At 43.4% G+C, this 16,685-nt stretch overlaps 1 protein-coding gene across 3 annotated transcripts in view; it reads right to left on the bottom strand.

Moving 5' to 3' along the window:
* USP19 (ubiquitin specific peptidase 19) overlaps positions 1 to 16,685 on the bottom strand; it is a 1,845,650-nt gene that overhangs the window by 1,809,105 nt on the left and 19,860 nt on the right. The window lies entirely within an intron of this gene.

Raw genomic sequence — 16,685 nt, 5'->3', positions numbered from 1 at the left:
CTGGTGCACATGCAATCGGTGCGAGGTAATGCCAACTGAGGAGGAGAACTGCTGCTGCCGTGAAAATTCCGGGTGCTTGGCCTACATTTCGGAAGGCGAGCCAAGTCCGCAATGCATCACTGAGCTGCCAGAGTTCAGGGAAGCCTGCCTCTCACGGACCGTGTTGAGGATGATGATGGTGCTTATGCACGAACTTCGCGGCACTGGTCGTCCGCGTAATCCAAGTAACGAGTAAGTATACTCTGGTTGTGATGTCAGTGATGCCACTACTATTTCATGGTCGTCTGCCACATATAAAATTACATCTACATATCATTCGAATGCATGTAAATTGGTTCCATATTGTGCATTTTCTAGATAGAATTTTTTTCAAAGCAGAATGACATTTTTTACCTGAATCGACAGTGATAAGAAAGTTTTGTCATTTTAATACAGTTTGCATCTTTCATTTTCACAGGTGGTACAGGCTGGTGGCCTATCGTTGCTTCACTTGGTGGCTTCACGGGAGGCTCGGACACCGCGTTCGGAGAGTAATACCTGCCTGTGCGGTACTTGCCATTAGACAACATTTCCCCAGCGACAGTGGACAATACCGCGGATTTTCCCTGGATGTGCTGCAACCGGAACTTTACAACGTGTAATGTTTATTATTTATGTTCAATTGAAATTAAGATCTAAAATAAAACCCAATATATATTTTAACAATGGTTGTTTTGATTTTTTAAATGAATCTAGTGTGTCTCCATTGAATAGTGTTCCTGTGCCTTGTCTCGTCACACCACATGTCTCCGGCCAGCATCCTCCCTCACGCTGGCCGCCCACCTTCAATCCACATAACCGTTGAACCCATATGCAGCAGACATACATATGTTATTTTGCGGGTTGGCATCAAGCCTCCCGGCCTTGCCTCCTCCCCCAAAAATACTTACCACACCACTTTGTTCAAGCGTTGGCAATAAAAGGCCGTTGGATTTTATTGATACAAAACATGGTAAATAATCAATATGGTTGATCATAATAAATCATCCTTTTGGGCACCGGGTACAGAGATGACCCCCTCTGGCCCGTGCTGCCTTGCCACCACAGGCCAGCCTGCTGCTGACTAACTGCCTAGGCATCCAGGGTCTCCAGGGTGAACTGCACCCATATATTCTCCTGGGAGGCTGAGGTATTTATAAACTCACCCCACTGCCTTCCATGTACTAGATCCTGCTGCCTGCCTCTTATATGCAGTTAGATGGCCTCTCCTTGGTGAGGCCCTGCGGCAAACGAGTCTTGTCTGCACGACCACCGCCCCAATCCACCCCCCGCCCTATCAAAGGCAGTTCGCACCGGGGTACTTGTGCTGGCAAGTGGAGCTGTCAGTGAGCGATAAAGGCCAAGAGGTGCCAAATAGCATGTACACTTCAAAGTGGTCTATAGAGCATGGGTTGTTGTTCCCATGTCTACCTCCAGACCCCGTGTCTCCTGCCAAGCATCCCCCCTCACGCTGGACGCCCCCCTGCAAACCGCATAATGCCACGACATATACACGTCATTCACAAACACACCCCTGTTTCGAATTCTTTATAACCCACTTCATATTTCTAATGAGAACTTCTTTGCGCTTTGCTAGTCAACCCGTGAAGGTGCTGGTTATCTGCTCTTCGTCTCTGTGAACTTCCGTGACCACTTCGAGGAAACTCGTCAGTTTGCAACCTGTGAACTGCTCCCTGTTCTACGACAAGAAACTACTCTGATCCCTGCATCTAACTGTTTGTTCGTCAAGGTAAGGCCATGTACCATAATCATTTTGCGTCCAATTTCTTTTCGTTCAAGACAGTACATGCAAGGAACTAGTCACATGTTCTGAGTTTAGTGAAATTATTTTTCTATTTTTTTAAAGTTATTCAAATACTTATCCGCATGTGAATAACGTGTATAGTTCCAAGAACCAAAACGAACATTGCATTGAACCTTTTATGTGTCATTTAATTTTTTAACACATTGGTATTCATAGAGAATTGTTGATCTTTACTTTTCAGAACTTTCCACAATGCCTGCCTGTTCTATTGGCGGTTGCCCTTCGAAGACTCATAGTAAATCTGAAGGTACTATAATGCATGTTTTCCCTAAGACAATAGATCAGATAAGAGAATGGGTCCGATATTGCGGATACCCACCGTCTGAGCTTGAAAGTAGAGTCCTAGAAGTCTTTGCGGACAAGAGGGGTGATCGATACCGCATCTGCAGCAGGCACTTTACCTCTGACATGTACTCCACATCATTGCTAATAAAGAAGAACACACCGCGAGCGAAGCGAAAATTGCTCTCAACCGCTATTCCCACTCTATTCGTCCACATCCCTCCACTGGTGAGTCAAGTTTACGTATTTATCTCTCAGCCTTGCGGTAGTGTGCAGCATTAGCTAACAATAATTTCCCCATTTATGTATCCACTCAATATGAAGGCGGAAGATTCTCCATCCGTGTCGTTATTGCAGTCATCAGCCACTTCAAGCGCCTATCGGGTAATCTTACTTAGCTATTCTGCCACTGACTTGTTTTAGGCATGTAAATCAATAGTTTTAATTTATCGTGTGATTATTTTACCTAATGGTACACCCTTGTACTCGTCCTCTAGTCTTTGTTTTCAATTATAATTATTGTTATCCAAAATAATGCAAGTACTGTCTTTCAGGGAGATGCTGAGGAGTCCAACGCATTGACGACAACCGTTGATGTCACTCAGATGCTCGAGGTACGTTTCCGGACAGTTCCATCGATGGAGATCATCAGATCTTGCATTCTTGTAGCGTGATTGTTACACACAATGTTTCTTTCGTTTTTAGCCATTGATATGTCCTTCTGTCGTCGCCCTCCTATGCGTCTTCTTTTTTCAATATTGTGTTCATTACTAATGAAAGTCCTATGTTTCAGGGAGTCGATGGAGCATTAATCCAAGAAGAAGGGGGAGCATGCAGTTACGGGTCGGCGCAACAGCTTGCAGAAGAGTGCACCGCAGTTACATCGTCCCTTGATGTTCTTATGCATTTCGAGGTATGGATACTGACAGTTCGATCAAGCGAAATCATATGACGTGATTACATCCGCTATACTTCCTTCTTTATTAACGCAAGTACTATGTTTCAGGGAGATGACGGAGCTTCTTCTACAAGAACATCACCCCTAGTAGTTGATGCAGATCTCTGGGTGGTGACACTTCCAACGATCGAGCAAATCGAATCATATTTAGATATCCATTATTTATTTTGGACAACTGATCATTTGTGCAGGTCTATTTAGATGAGCTGTTGACGCCTGCACAAAGTGTATGTTCTTTTTAACAAAATAGAAAACCATACTAATGCAATTACTGTGTTTCAGGGAGTTACTGAAGCATCATCTTCAATAATATCATCAATGGAAGTCTATGAGGAGCCCGAGGTTTGGATCGTGACAGTTCCATCTAACTAGATCAACAATGCGTGAATAATTGTCGTTTGAATGTTCTACACAAAGCGTTCATTCGTGTTTTGCTATTGAGATGTACGTGGGTATTGGTCCCCAAGTACATTTTGTGTTTTCAATATTATTATACATACTAATGAAAGTTCTATGTTTCAGGGAGTCGATGGAGCGTCAGTGCGTGATGGATGTGCTTATCATGAAAATATAGTCGTTGCAGCGCAAGAGGAAGTGGAGACATGCACACACGAGTCGGAGCAACAGCGTCCCGGTGTTGAAGTTCGAGGCAAGAAAGTTTCAAAGAAAAGAAAGCAAAAGAAGGTTAGTGTCCTGGTCACTATATTATGTTGTTTTTCACTGTTAATAGTTCAATACTGTAAGTTGTGTTTAAACTGAACATCCCTTTTCCAATCTGTCCTCTAGTTGCGAGTGGGTGTATGAACTAGATCTACACAGACAGTGAAGCGAACGAGAGATGTTGCTTGTCAAACCTTTTGGCAGGGACTTGAGACTGGAGATGCATCGTGCCAATGGGAAGAATATGAAGTGATTGACAACGGAGCTATACCACATCCAGCCATTGATAGTGAATGTCCTCCTGGTAGTTCGGATGCAGTCGGAGATCAATTCACAGAATCCACACCCGCAAAAACTAAGACTGCGAGAAAGTTGAAGAAATTGTTTTATTCACCCATCGCCGGAGAAGGAACAGATGTTGCAATGGAAGAGAATGAAGTGGACGACAATGAAACACCATCAATATCACTGAACATAGCGGAAGACGATATCAGAGATTCTACCTTTCATGTGAGTGACATGTCCTCAACGTTACAGGCCGAACCAGCTGGGATGCAGAGTGACAGTATAAGGAAAGAGGCCAAATTCATTGTATTCGATAGTTGTTTGATTGATATTATTATTCGGATGAAATGTGGGCATTCGGTTGGTGGGGAAGTATGTGGGGAGCCATTGATTAATGTGACTCCTGCAATTCGAGGCACTAACCTTAAAATACATGCCACCTGTACAAAATATCATCCTTTCTCATGGTCTGCACAACCCATGCTGGGGCAACTGCCAGCAGGCAATCTACTTTGTGCAGCGGCTGCACTTTTTAGTGGTTCAAGTTTTAAAAAGTTAGAGTCTTTCTTTCAGTTTGTGGGAATCCATTTCATTGCGAAAACTCAGTTCTACAAATACCAAACCGATTATCTATTTCCAGCCATTAGCGAAGCTTGGAGAATGGAAAAAATGTCTATTGATAGTACATTCGCAGGCAAACGGTTCAGGCTAGCCGGTGATGGACAGTGCGACAGCCCAGGATTTTCAGCCAAGTACTGCACCTACCACTTTCTGGACATGGAAAGTAAGAAAATTGTGAGTTCGGTGGTCGTGCAGGTGTCACAAAGTACATCCTCAGTGGCCATGGGGAAAGTTGGCTTTGTAGCATCATTGCAAGAACTACAATCGCGGGGAATGGTGATCGACCTGATAGCCACGGAAAGACACGTTTCAATTGCCAAGACAATGAGAGAAGAGTACAAAAATATAAATCACCAATTTGACGTTTGGCATCTTGCAAAAACAATCAATAAAAAAAATGTCGGCTGCAGGTAAAAAAAAAGATATGCAAGGTATTTCACAGTGGTCCAAGTCAATCAGCAACCATCTTTGGTGGAGCTCAAAAACATGTGGAGGGTCGTTGGAAATTCTACTGGAAAAATGGCAGTCAGTAATGCTACACTGTAGCAACGTTCACCGCTGGACCACAAACCAACATTTACACAATTGTGAACATGGCCATTTGTCCACAGAGGAGGCACGGAAGAAGAAGTGGTTGATTCCTTCATCACCCACTCACAAAGCCATTGAAAAGATTGTATTTGATAAAACTATAACAAGAGATTTGAGTGGACTCACGGAATTCTGCCACACAGGAGATTTGGAGGTGTTCCACAATATGTGCCTAAAGTACAGGCCAAAACGATTGCATTTTGGCATGGAGGGCATGATAAATCGGACTCTTCTAGCGGTCTTGGCACATAACCATAATGTTGGCCGTCAACAAAGTAGGACGACCGGAACTTTAGGGACGCTTCGCTACAATAAGGCCTTCACTAAAAGAAGTAAACAATGGGTGATCAAACCAGTGTTTCAGGATATGCAATATGAGTTTATTGAGAGACTTATTGTTGATGTCCTAGATAGGCACATACATGGAGTTGTGAACGAACCTGTGCAGGGGACAACTGCATTGCCACCCAACATTGCCTCTGTTCCATGTCCACCTAAAGAAGAGCTCATTGAGAAATACACATCACGGTTTAAATGGTTGTAATTTGATTGTCTGTTCTCTCGAGTCTCCTCATGTTGCAGGCCCATTGAATATGTGTATCTATGTAATGTGTAAATAAAAGTGATTGCTCAGTGTACATGCAATGTGTCTCTCCACCGTTGCCCCTCCCTTCACCGTGCAGTTGTGCGAACCACCCGGGTGTCACCTGTGACTTTGCTCTGGAGTCTCCTCATGTCGCAGGCCCATTGAATATGTGTGGCTATGTATTGTGTAAATAAAAGTGATTGCTCAATGTACATGCAATGTCTATCCAACCTTGTTCATTTGCGCATTAAATTAAACCAAACAGTAATATAAATCATTTTTCAAAAAATATAGAATGTCTCCGTATTTATGGTTCTCTGGGGCTGCAAATGCACGCAGACAAAATGCAAAGATGGAGTGTAAATTTCAAGTCCTGTGAGATGGCCTTACACTGAATGTAGCTAACTAGGAATGTGTGCTCGTTCAAAGTGAAGGTCAGCTGCTTTGATTTTTTGCTCGGGTGCCGGAATGGCCCACGACTCAGTATAAGGTTCTATTGTTATTTGACCTTGACAGGCCGGGACCATCCTTTTTGGGGGTGTGGTGCAATAACGTAAACGATAATGAATATAATTTCAGAAACGAAAGCCATTTAATGTTCGTTCATTAGAAGAAATAACGTCGGCATAGAAGGAGTGGTATTTCGTGGCTGCCCTACGCACAGACACAATGGAAAATGCAAATATAATGTAAGTAACTCTTTAGATGAGTTTATACCGCAATTTAATTACTATACAGTAGCTTTAAAGACGGGTTAAGTTGTACTTGTTCGTTCTATGTGGCATATTGTTTTGTACCGCGCACTATCTTGAGGAGAACCATCTCCTTTTACGGAAGCACCTCAAAACCTTCCTCTTTGCTTCTGCTTTCTCTCTCCCTCTCCCCTGCTACAACTGGTCCACTGTCTGCGACCTCGGTCCTGGGCCCTTCCACTCTCCACCTGCACTGCCTCCCTGTCAACCCCTGCACTGGGGGACTGTCTCAGTATCCTACAGCCCCCCCTTTACGTATAATACCCAGTTGCACTGTCCTAGCTATGAAATAATTTCCCGACCTAATATATAAAATGAATAATTTTAATAAAGATCTGATGGTGAGACTAATTTCATTTTTTATGTTTTTAAAACAGGTACATCCTTCATTATTGTATGTGTCACAAGTACCAAACACCGGCGGATGGCTTTTATAACCGCCAGTTCTCCGCGTGAACAACGTTACCACCCTGACCATTTTATGGGACGATCGCCAAGTACAAGTATGCCCTTACGCGGTACTAACGGCTAGATGCAACATACAGACCGTTGTGGTGGCCTAGTGCCTCGTTGTTGGAACAGCCATGCGATTATCAGTGCGACCGAAGAGCTTATTTTATCGTAAACCAACACCCTGTGTACTGCACACGAACATCGCTTGCCTCAAGACGAACTATTTTGGATCGAGAGCAAAGAAAAATGCAAATCGCAGAATATTCTCTAAACATTTGATGTCCAATAAATGTACTTTGCCAAATGGACAATCTTGCTGTTTGCTTTTAAACCACAGTTTCATATTCCGAATTGTGGCGCTGTATTGTGAGATGATCTAAAGACCCTGTGTACAGCAAAGGAACATTGCGTGCCTCAAAACGAACTTTTTGGAACGTGAGCAAATAAAAATGCAAATCGCTGAATATTCTCTAAACATTTGATGTCAAATAAATGTACTTTACCAAATTTACAATCTTGCGGTTTGATTTAAAAGTACAGTTTCATATTCCGAATTGTGGCGCGCTGTGTTGTGAGCTAATCTGTGTTGGTTTCCAGGTTCTGTGTGTAGTCGCGTAGAAGACGCCTGGGCGCGTTTGCCTACGCAGCACAGTCACGTCACGGATAGAGGCGGGGAATATGAATGTTTTGATAAAGTCTGTTTCAGGGAGGGGGATTTGATTTAGTGCCGCAAAAGCAGGTGAGCCAGGGCGATGGGAGAAAATGATAGGATTATCAGAAAATGGCGGCTGATTTCGAGTGCGTTAATGGACGAAAAGTCGGGTAAGGTCCATAGGAAAGTTTTCTACGATCTACCGATTTATGCTTAAAAACACATGGCCGAACCGTAGGGACAATAAAAAAAAAAAAAAAGTCCCGGAACTATCCTTTTAAAAAAAAAACTCCAAGCAGATAAATTTCAAGCGTTTCCAATTCCCAAACTTCTTGCCGTACCATCACACCTATAAATAAACCAGATTGCATACCACAAATCACAAGACGGAAGAAATCCGCCCACATGGCTAGTACTTGAAGAAGCCATTATCACATCCATTCTCACTAATTACCAGATTCAGCATGACTAGCCCAAAAAAATAAAACAAATAAACACACTCTAAACCCTAGCTTTGCCTCAGCCGTCAACATTCTGACAGGATACACTATAGCTTCTGTGACAACACAGACACCAGAATGGTCTCACTTTGCAACATTCCCACTCTATTAAATAAACAAACCTTAGTGGAACTCCTGGATAGACAGGAAAATCTTTTTTGTGCACCAAATATGGACCGATGTATCTCCACTCAGCCTTGCAGATATGATCTACCTACTATCTGAAGCTCTGTAAATTCATATCAAAATACATAAGCACACAGCCAGCATGTAATACGGATAACATTACACTGTCCAGCTCACTTTACAAGGCCAGTCTCTTTTACATAAACATCCTTTCGTACAGTCACAATTACCTGAGCCCGTAAATCACTAGAAAATGGGAAGAAGCTCTAGATCTGTCCCTGGATACAAACCAATACCAACAAATATTGAGAGTAGCGAAAGCTTCCAGATCAGCTAGTAAATCCCAAACCCTTTTCTTCATGTTTGACAGATCATTATGGACTCCGGAAAACTACACAAGGACAAAATTAGTGACAACCCTTATTTTTGGAGATGCATAGAGAACTACTGCACACTATGGAGCATATGCTTTTCACGTGTCCTCAGCTTTCTGTTTACTGGGATAAAAATGTGACAGATATCTTAGATATCCTTCAAACTGGCCCCATACACTAACTGGAAGACCTCTGCATCAATTCATTAGTCACCAACACTAAAGATAGACTTCTAAATTACAGACAAAGCTCCCTATTTGATACTTTTCTAGCGGCAGCCATCCATGGCATCACCACAATGGAAAAATAAAGACCCGTCAACCCATCAAGTATGGTGCAACTCTATCCATCAATCTCATTGCTTGGAAAAGCATTGTTTAAAGACACCTTTGTAAACTGTTAAGTTCTTGGAAATTTGGAACCCCATAGAGAAGTACCTCTGCAAACACCCCTCCCCCAATCTCCACACTCAATTGCACAGCCCCAGAAGTCTGCAAACTTCCATAAATCATTACGTCTTTCTCCCGAAGATCCTTTGACAATTCCATCGGACACAAATTCTTCTTGAATTTGTTCCAGGACATCACCATTCCTAAGTGGGATTCCCTCCCCTCACCATGCTGATAAACCCCCCCCCCCATCAAAACTGCTCCCCCTGCGTCAGCCACACCTCAGAAAAACCCTTTCAAAGTCAACAGTGAACTGCTCAGTAGTTCCCTTCTCCTTCCATCCTCTCTACTCTTATTTTCATTTCCACTCTTTCGTGCACGCCTCTTCACATCTATTCCCTCTCAGTAATAAGATTACTCTCCAATGTATCCTCCACTTTCGGTATACACTAGTGCGCACCGCACAGGCAAAACATTTTTTTTTTTATTGACATGGTTGAAAAGTACAACCTTTTATTACAAATGAGAGAAATAAAAAAAATAAGAGAAGTTAAAACATTAAATACAATTTTCTCGCATCAACAAATAGATGTACCAAGGTTAAAATGTACAGTCTTAAACGAGAGAATAAGAATGAAGTTAACATCATTCAATTGGTTAAAAGATACACTTGGATGAGACAGACAATATTGTGGAACCAACTGGGTATATAGTACAATTGCGGCAGTGCTGCCAGAGGGGCGGTCTCTCCTTTCTACTGTGCTAAGTGTTGTGGGTGGACCCATAGCATAAAACCTCCCGACACCCGCGGACCGGACGACGAGTGGCAGTCCTGCAGTCATGACTGTCAGGACAATGGACCTGAATGTGACCACCAGAGAGGATGAGGAAGGCTGATGCCTAAGGAGCTCAGAGCGGAGTTTGAAACAGCGTGTTAACACTGCCACGGATCACTCAGACTCCCATAAGCATGAAAGAGCTGAGCTTCACACTGAGACCCCTAATGATCGGACCCAACAGCAGCGAGGGGCACCCAGAATCCGCTATTTGCAGCAGAGGAAACAGCAAAAAAACACAGCAGCATTCACTTACATCGAAGAAACAACTGCAACAAATTCCGGCTTCGGATCCCGACCTGGTCTCCCCCTGCACGGCGCGCCCGTGTGCTCTGTGCCACACGCCGGCAGCTCTCGGAGGAGGGCCCCTGCCCATGTGGGAAACAGGGGTGGGGCCGGGTGGGATGGCGAGGGGGGTAAACGACCGAGGAAAACGGGGAGAAAGTGGCGCACGCAACTTTGGAAAAGCTAACGCCGGGAAGCGTTGGGCGGGCCCCAGCCGCCACTCAAGACCTGGCCACTCCTCCCACGCCAGCCCAAATCAGGGTGGAGGCGTTAGTACATACTGACGCAGAGGGGATCCCTGCTAACAATGGTGAGCAGGAGCGTACTGAAGCTGAGGGGCGGGTCACCCACGTGCCACACCTAAAGAAAAGATTAAGATTTCAGAACAAGACAAATATAAAAGTAAAAACAAATCCTCGAGACATCAGGAAAAATGTGCAAATAAATAACACTATTACCCAACATGCCAAAACAGCGCAGCAAATTAACCTCGCCCAGGCCAAAGAAAAACAAGTAAAAAGACATGAGGGGTTGGCAGCAAACAATCCTGTAACAAACTACTTTACGGTACGAGCAAGTGCAAGACCCGTAAACAGACATCACCAAATGGAGTTATCTGATATGGAAATCCTTGAAGCTATAAGAGAATGTTTACCATTCTCTAAACAATGAAGGTTGGACTAGAATGATACCAACTTGCCGCAGCCTATGCGAACTTCAATCTCAGAAGAGAGTGTCTGTCCAACAAAACAAGAACGGGGAGAGAGGGGAGGCCAGGTGGAAAATCAACAGTCACCCCTCCCAACGTCGCTTCAAGAACAGTCAGATTTAAATCATACCCTGAACAGACCGACCGATAAAAATGAGGGAGAAGAGCGGAAGAAGTCGGACGCAACGACATCAACGGGAAATAATCCACCTATACACCAAAACGACAAAGGGAGTGACATCATAGTCAACACATACAGAAACATCCGTCCCACGACAGACACTCAAAACTTGATCAGACTGGGGGGGGGGGCACTGTTACTAGCGGGAGAAACTACCCCATCTCTACAAGGAGACCAGGAAGAAGTGCCATAAGGAGGATATGATACACCTAAAAGCCCCATTCATATGATGGAGCACAAGATAATGGGCTTGTCTAGGACCGCACCACAGTCGAGCAGGACAACGGAGGAGACGAATCCAGAAGTTCTACAAACCTCACCTAATAGGGCAGGAAAACATCAGGCTCAGAATTGGAGGCAGCCCCACCCCTATCATCAAAGTACGTGGGGGATTGAAAGCCATATGTCTTCCCCCGATAGGAACAGAAACCGAAGGTGCTCACTAAAAACAACTAAGGCCGGCAAAAAGTGAACGGTTAACTTAACAACCACAACTGACTCACCTACAAGGAGACTCTCACTGCAGCAACATACGTCATGTCCAGTGGACTCTTCCAACAAAAAGATCAACTTACTCTCCATTATGTCAGCCATGACGATAGCGCTAGCACCATTCATGAAGCTCTATGATTCAAGCAATGATTCACAGCAAGGTCATCTTCTTAGAAGCTTACATCATGGCGTTAGACTCAAGAAAAACAATAACACCTGAACCCAGCCAGGATCTACTTCTCAAAAAGCCCCAAGAGCTTCTACATGACAAAGAGCAGGGGGTTGGAAATACAATAGGTACACAAACCATTACAATGATTGATTTAACAACAATTAAAACAGTAAAGGAGGGAACAAGCGGACCAGCGAATACGGAGCTCCAGACAGTACAAATTGGCAGCACAGAGAACATATGTAGATCTGAAAACAGGACAGAGCCCCAGTGTGGGTCATCAGAGCCACAGATAACGGCCAAAACCACTGGAAAGAAACCAACTTTGCCGAGGTCAAATAAACCTGGTACTCAAACGGCAGAAGCGATTTTTCAGTTCTTCACATGTCCAGCAAGTCCAAAAGAACAACAAACTCTTGCGTGTGACCCCAAGGTACAACAAAAGAAAAAACTAGGTACTTTGAAAGATAATGATACTCCATCCTCAATCCCTACCAACGACTTCCTCGAAAACTAGGAGCTGATGAATTTGAGCCAACACCAGATCAGATCGATCTCCGACAGACTCAAGTATGAATAAAACCAGTAAGACAACAAAATATACAAATCATCAACAAAACAGACAATCCAGAGGTTAACTCGGAAAAAAAAGGAAGGGAGCTGGGAGAGCCGCCGAAGCCAAATGAGGACAAAGGTAAAAGTCCAAACAAAAAAATAAATTGGACTTCAGAAACTCTGAGGCAGAAAAAACAGGCAATGAAAGAAACAAAAAAAGAAACAGAAAGTGCCAGAACGAGTTCAAGGGAAAAGCAGATCACTAGAAAATCAGGAAGAGAGAAAAAACGGGCCTCCCCACGGCCATATGACCACATAGATGAACATACAACAAAGACAGCTACATGAATGCCAGCGTCATCAGAAGGACCGACGGGGGGAAAAAGAAAAAGCTCTATCCATCGAACGCCATCTCAGCCCCGCACCAAAACCAGTACCGATAGGTCTAGAGAAAATGAAAGGAACTTATATCAGACATCAAAGGAACCAAGGTCAATGGGCCCACGCCACAGATCCAGGACACAAATGTACAATGAAAAACCAAGAAAATGGGAGCAAGTGAAATGGCCAATCAAACTAACACAAGTGGAAGAAAACAACGACAAGATAACACTGAATAGGAGCTCCGTGCTAACACTCTTCAAACTTATTCGAAGCCTGGACCATATCAAGACAGAAGATTTCTTAGTGGTCGAGCCAAGCCACAAACACAGCAAGGCTAGAACTCTTCTGCATATCACCTCAAAAACTCTAAAAAAACACCATCAGCGACAACAAAAACGAACTAGCAAATATGGGATAAGAGTTAAAAGTATACCCAGCAGACAGCACGACCAAAAGATCATTAAGCAAAGAAGAGGCAGGGAACGCCTAACCAAAAATCTTAATAAACAGCTAAAAGAGTCGAGGAGTGGCAGGCGTAACACGGAAAATTACAGAAAACAGAGGAAGAAAAGGTTAGCCAGCTAAATCAATTGAAGAAGAACCATACAAGTGCCATGACAAAAGAAAAGAAACGGGAGGTACAAGAGAGAGTTGTGCACAAACGGACAACCATTAAAGAAAACGGCAACAACGACAGGCCGACTGAGACAAGCGACATAAGAAAAAAAAACCTTTACCTTCAGGGGATCTAGTCCACAAGAGGGCTCGAACCGGAAAACAGAGTGAATCTACAAAGAAATGTGCACTAATGAAAGGGATATGGACCTGGCTGCCAAAAGCCTTGACAGAAAAAAAGCAAAGATAGCAACCCGTGGGAGACAAGCACATCCAGCAAGAAAAACATTGCTTAAACCAACAAAAACAGTCGATAAAGATGTGCTCCTGGAACACGAACAGGACATTCTCATCTACAATCCTCTGGCGACATGGATAACGGGTTATATGATCTAATATGTCTTCAAGAGACCTGGTTGACAGAGCACCCCTCAATCAGGGGGTATGAGCTCATCCTCGTGCCAGCAAAACAAGGCCGACTAGTAAGACTGTCATCTGGGCGGCTGAATGCCTGCAAGAATGGATGTGGAATCCAACTAGAAGAAACACTGATCAGCAACCTAGCTATATTGATGGTTAAAGCATCATGGACACACCAAGTAAACAATAAGGCAGGGTACGAAAAAACAACACTAATAATAACAAACACCTACTGCAACCCAGCCACCATGGAAACAGCTTACCTGGAAAAGGTAGGGGAAGCAATAGATGAGGCCCTCGCAGGACACCTGGCAAAATACTTCCCGATTTGCGGCGACTTAAACGCCACTTGCCCAATAACAACAGGAGTGGAAAAAAGGCAAGTAAATAAATCCATAGCAGAACAGCTTTCCCAGACCCAAATCGTCCACCGTCGTGGGAAAGAAACGACGCAAAGGCAATAATAGATTACATGTTTGTATCAGAATCAATCCTGGCAGTGACAAAATCATTTGAAATAATGAGAGTCGTCGCCAGTGATCACAATCCTCTTTCTACCACTTGGGAGGTAACAGTTCCACTAACTGATCACGTGGAAGCTAAGATAGATAAACGCGCAGGGAAACCGAGTAAAACTGTCAACAGAGTCAATCAGACATGGAAAACAGATTCAACACCACGACCAATATAAATTGCGCAAACAAAACAGATTACACACCACTATTAATAAAGTACAAAAAAATGTTATCTTCGAAAAAAAAATCAGCAGAGAGCCCCCAAGACATGTGTTCGACAAAAGCCGGGTCGACAAACGACGCGAGTTTAGGCAAATTCAACACAGAGCTAAACTTTCGGCAACCCCAGCGGCAAAGAAAGAAGCAGAAACTGCAGCAAAACATTACAAAGAATGGGTTAAAGCTCATCAGTTACCCCTTTATCAACACGACTCCAAAAACATCTTAAAAATTATAAGTGACAGAAATACAAGAGAATTTTGGAGTACCCTGAGAACCTCTTGACAGCCAAGAAAAGTCTATTACAAGCGAAATAGGTGAACATATCTGGATAAAACATTTTAAAGGCATGCATTTGGCTCCAGTAACAACAACTACATATACAGGGGCGAAATCCGATCCATGGGTAAGAGTGGATGACCCAAGCGAGATCCGATCTCGGATCATAGCCCTGAAGAACTCCAGAGCCCCAGGACCTGATGGGGTCACTAATGTGGACCTAAAAACAAACCCAAAGGAGCGGGCAAGCCTTCTGAGTAAAATCTTTGGAAGATGTGCGGACTAAAAACCATTCCGCCCTCATGGAAATCAGCTACAGTGGTACCGATATTTAAGAAAGGCGACAAAAATAGACCCCGCAAATTATCGACCAATCGCATTGCTTGATGTAATGGGGAAAGTCTTTGGCTCCATGCTACTAGATCACTTCAAGAGCTGGGCACAAACCGCTCCTTGTGAAGACCGCTTCCAAACAGGATTTAAGAAAAAAGTAGGCACGGCAGCTAATATATTGCTACTGAGCATCCTTAAGAACAAAGTCTTGGAAGGAGGACCGAGAATCTGTATTGCATTTATTGACCTCACATAGGCTTTTGACAGAGTAGACAGATCGAGACTCTGGTCAAAACTTGAGGCGTTGGATTGTCCTTCTGCCCTGCTGAATCCAATTAAGGCCTTGTACACGGACACCAGCATGCGCATTCGCTTAGATGAAAACAGACTACTGTCAACCTCGATTTCAACAGCACGAGGCATGAAACAGGGGTGTCCGCTGGCTCCGGCATTCTTTCTAGCATTCATCTGCGATATCAAGAGTCCAGATACAGAAATAAGAACATTTCTACCAAAACTATGCAAAACCCCGATAACGAGGCTACTCTATGCAGATGATCTAGTTCTACTGGACCACACTCCAGTGGGACTGCAATGACAACTAACCAACTTACAAAGTTACATCCAGGAAAACAACTTGGAAATCAATGAGAAAAAAAAAAAAAAATTTGACGTTCGAGGTATCCTCAAGAAAAAGGCAAATAAAATACGCTGAAACCTCGAAGATACGCCAATTGAAAAAGTCTTACACTTCAAATATCTAGGGGTTATACTGGACTCGACAAAACAAGATAGAGCGATGCAAGACTCATTAAGATTGAAAGTCAACAAAATGGCAGCACAAGCCAGGGCTATAGATAGAAAATTTGGTAGATACTTGCTGGTCCTAGTACGAGAGTTCTACAGAAAGAAGGTGATTCCAACACTAACATACAGAGGGGATGCGATGTTAAAACTACCAGTCAATATCTGGCCAAAAATGTAGTCAAATTTTTGGAGGAAAGTCCTCTCCTTACCAAACTCCACGCCTGGTGCATCCGTCCATCAAGAACTGAGTCTGCCTTCTTTGAAAAGTTCAGTGGAGCAGTCTACATTAATGTTATACAGGAAATGTCGGATGGCCGATCCTCCAACAATCTATAACTTAATAAATCAAGAAATCGAAAGAAACAGCAACAAAAGACCATCACTATGGAAAGAAGAGAACAAAGTACTGGAATCAATACAGTCTGATGAAGATACACTAATTAACAACCTGAGAAAAATTCTAACAAAACTAAAAAGGAGCTAGATCGGATAGTTACATTGGAAGCAGCAGGGAAAAACAAACTTACAACACATCTGCCTCCAAACACCAAGAAAGTAAATGAGCTCCAAGAATATATCAAATAATTCCCTTGTAAAAAGGGGAGAGACTTGATCCTACGGGCTCGGCTCAATCTGCTTCCAACAAATGAGATTTTGGCTATTAGAGGCAAATCCGCATCCAACCTCTGCCACTTCTGTAGCACAACAGAAAAATATTCTATTTGACTCCTACTTCTAAAATGTGCCAGTAACCAACACATAAGAGAACGATATCTAAGACACATCTTTTCGGACTTCATCATCTCAGATG

The sequence above is a fragment of the Ambystoma mexicanum genome, chromosome 2p (genome assembly GCF_040938575.1).
Source record: "Ambystoma mexicanum isolate Mex_15411 chromosome 2p, UKY_AmexF1_1, whole genome shotgun sequence".
Lineage (NCBI taxonomy): Eukaryota > Metazoa > Chordata > Amphibia > Caudata > Ambystomatidae > Ambystoma > Ambystoma mexicanum.
Note: the sequence above shows the minus strand (reverse complement) of the source record. Positions and strands in the feature narration are given on the sequence as shown.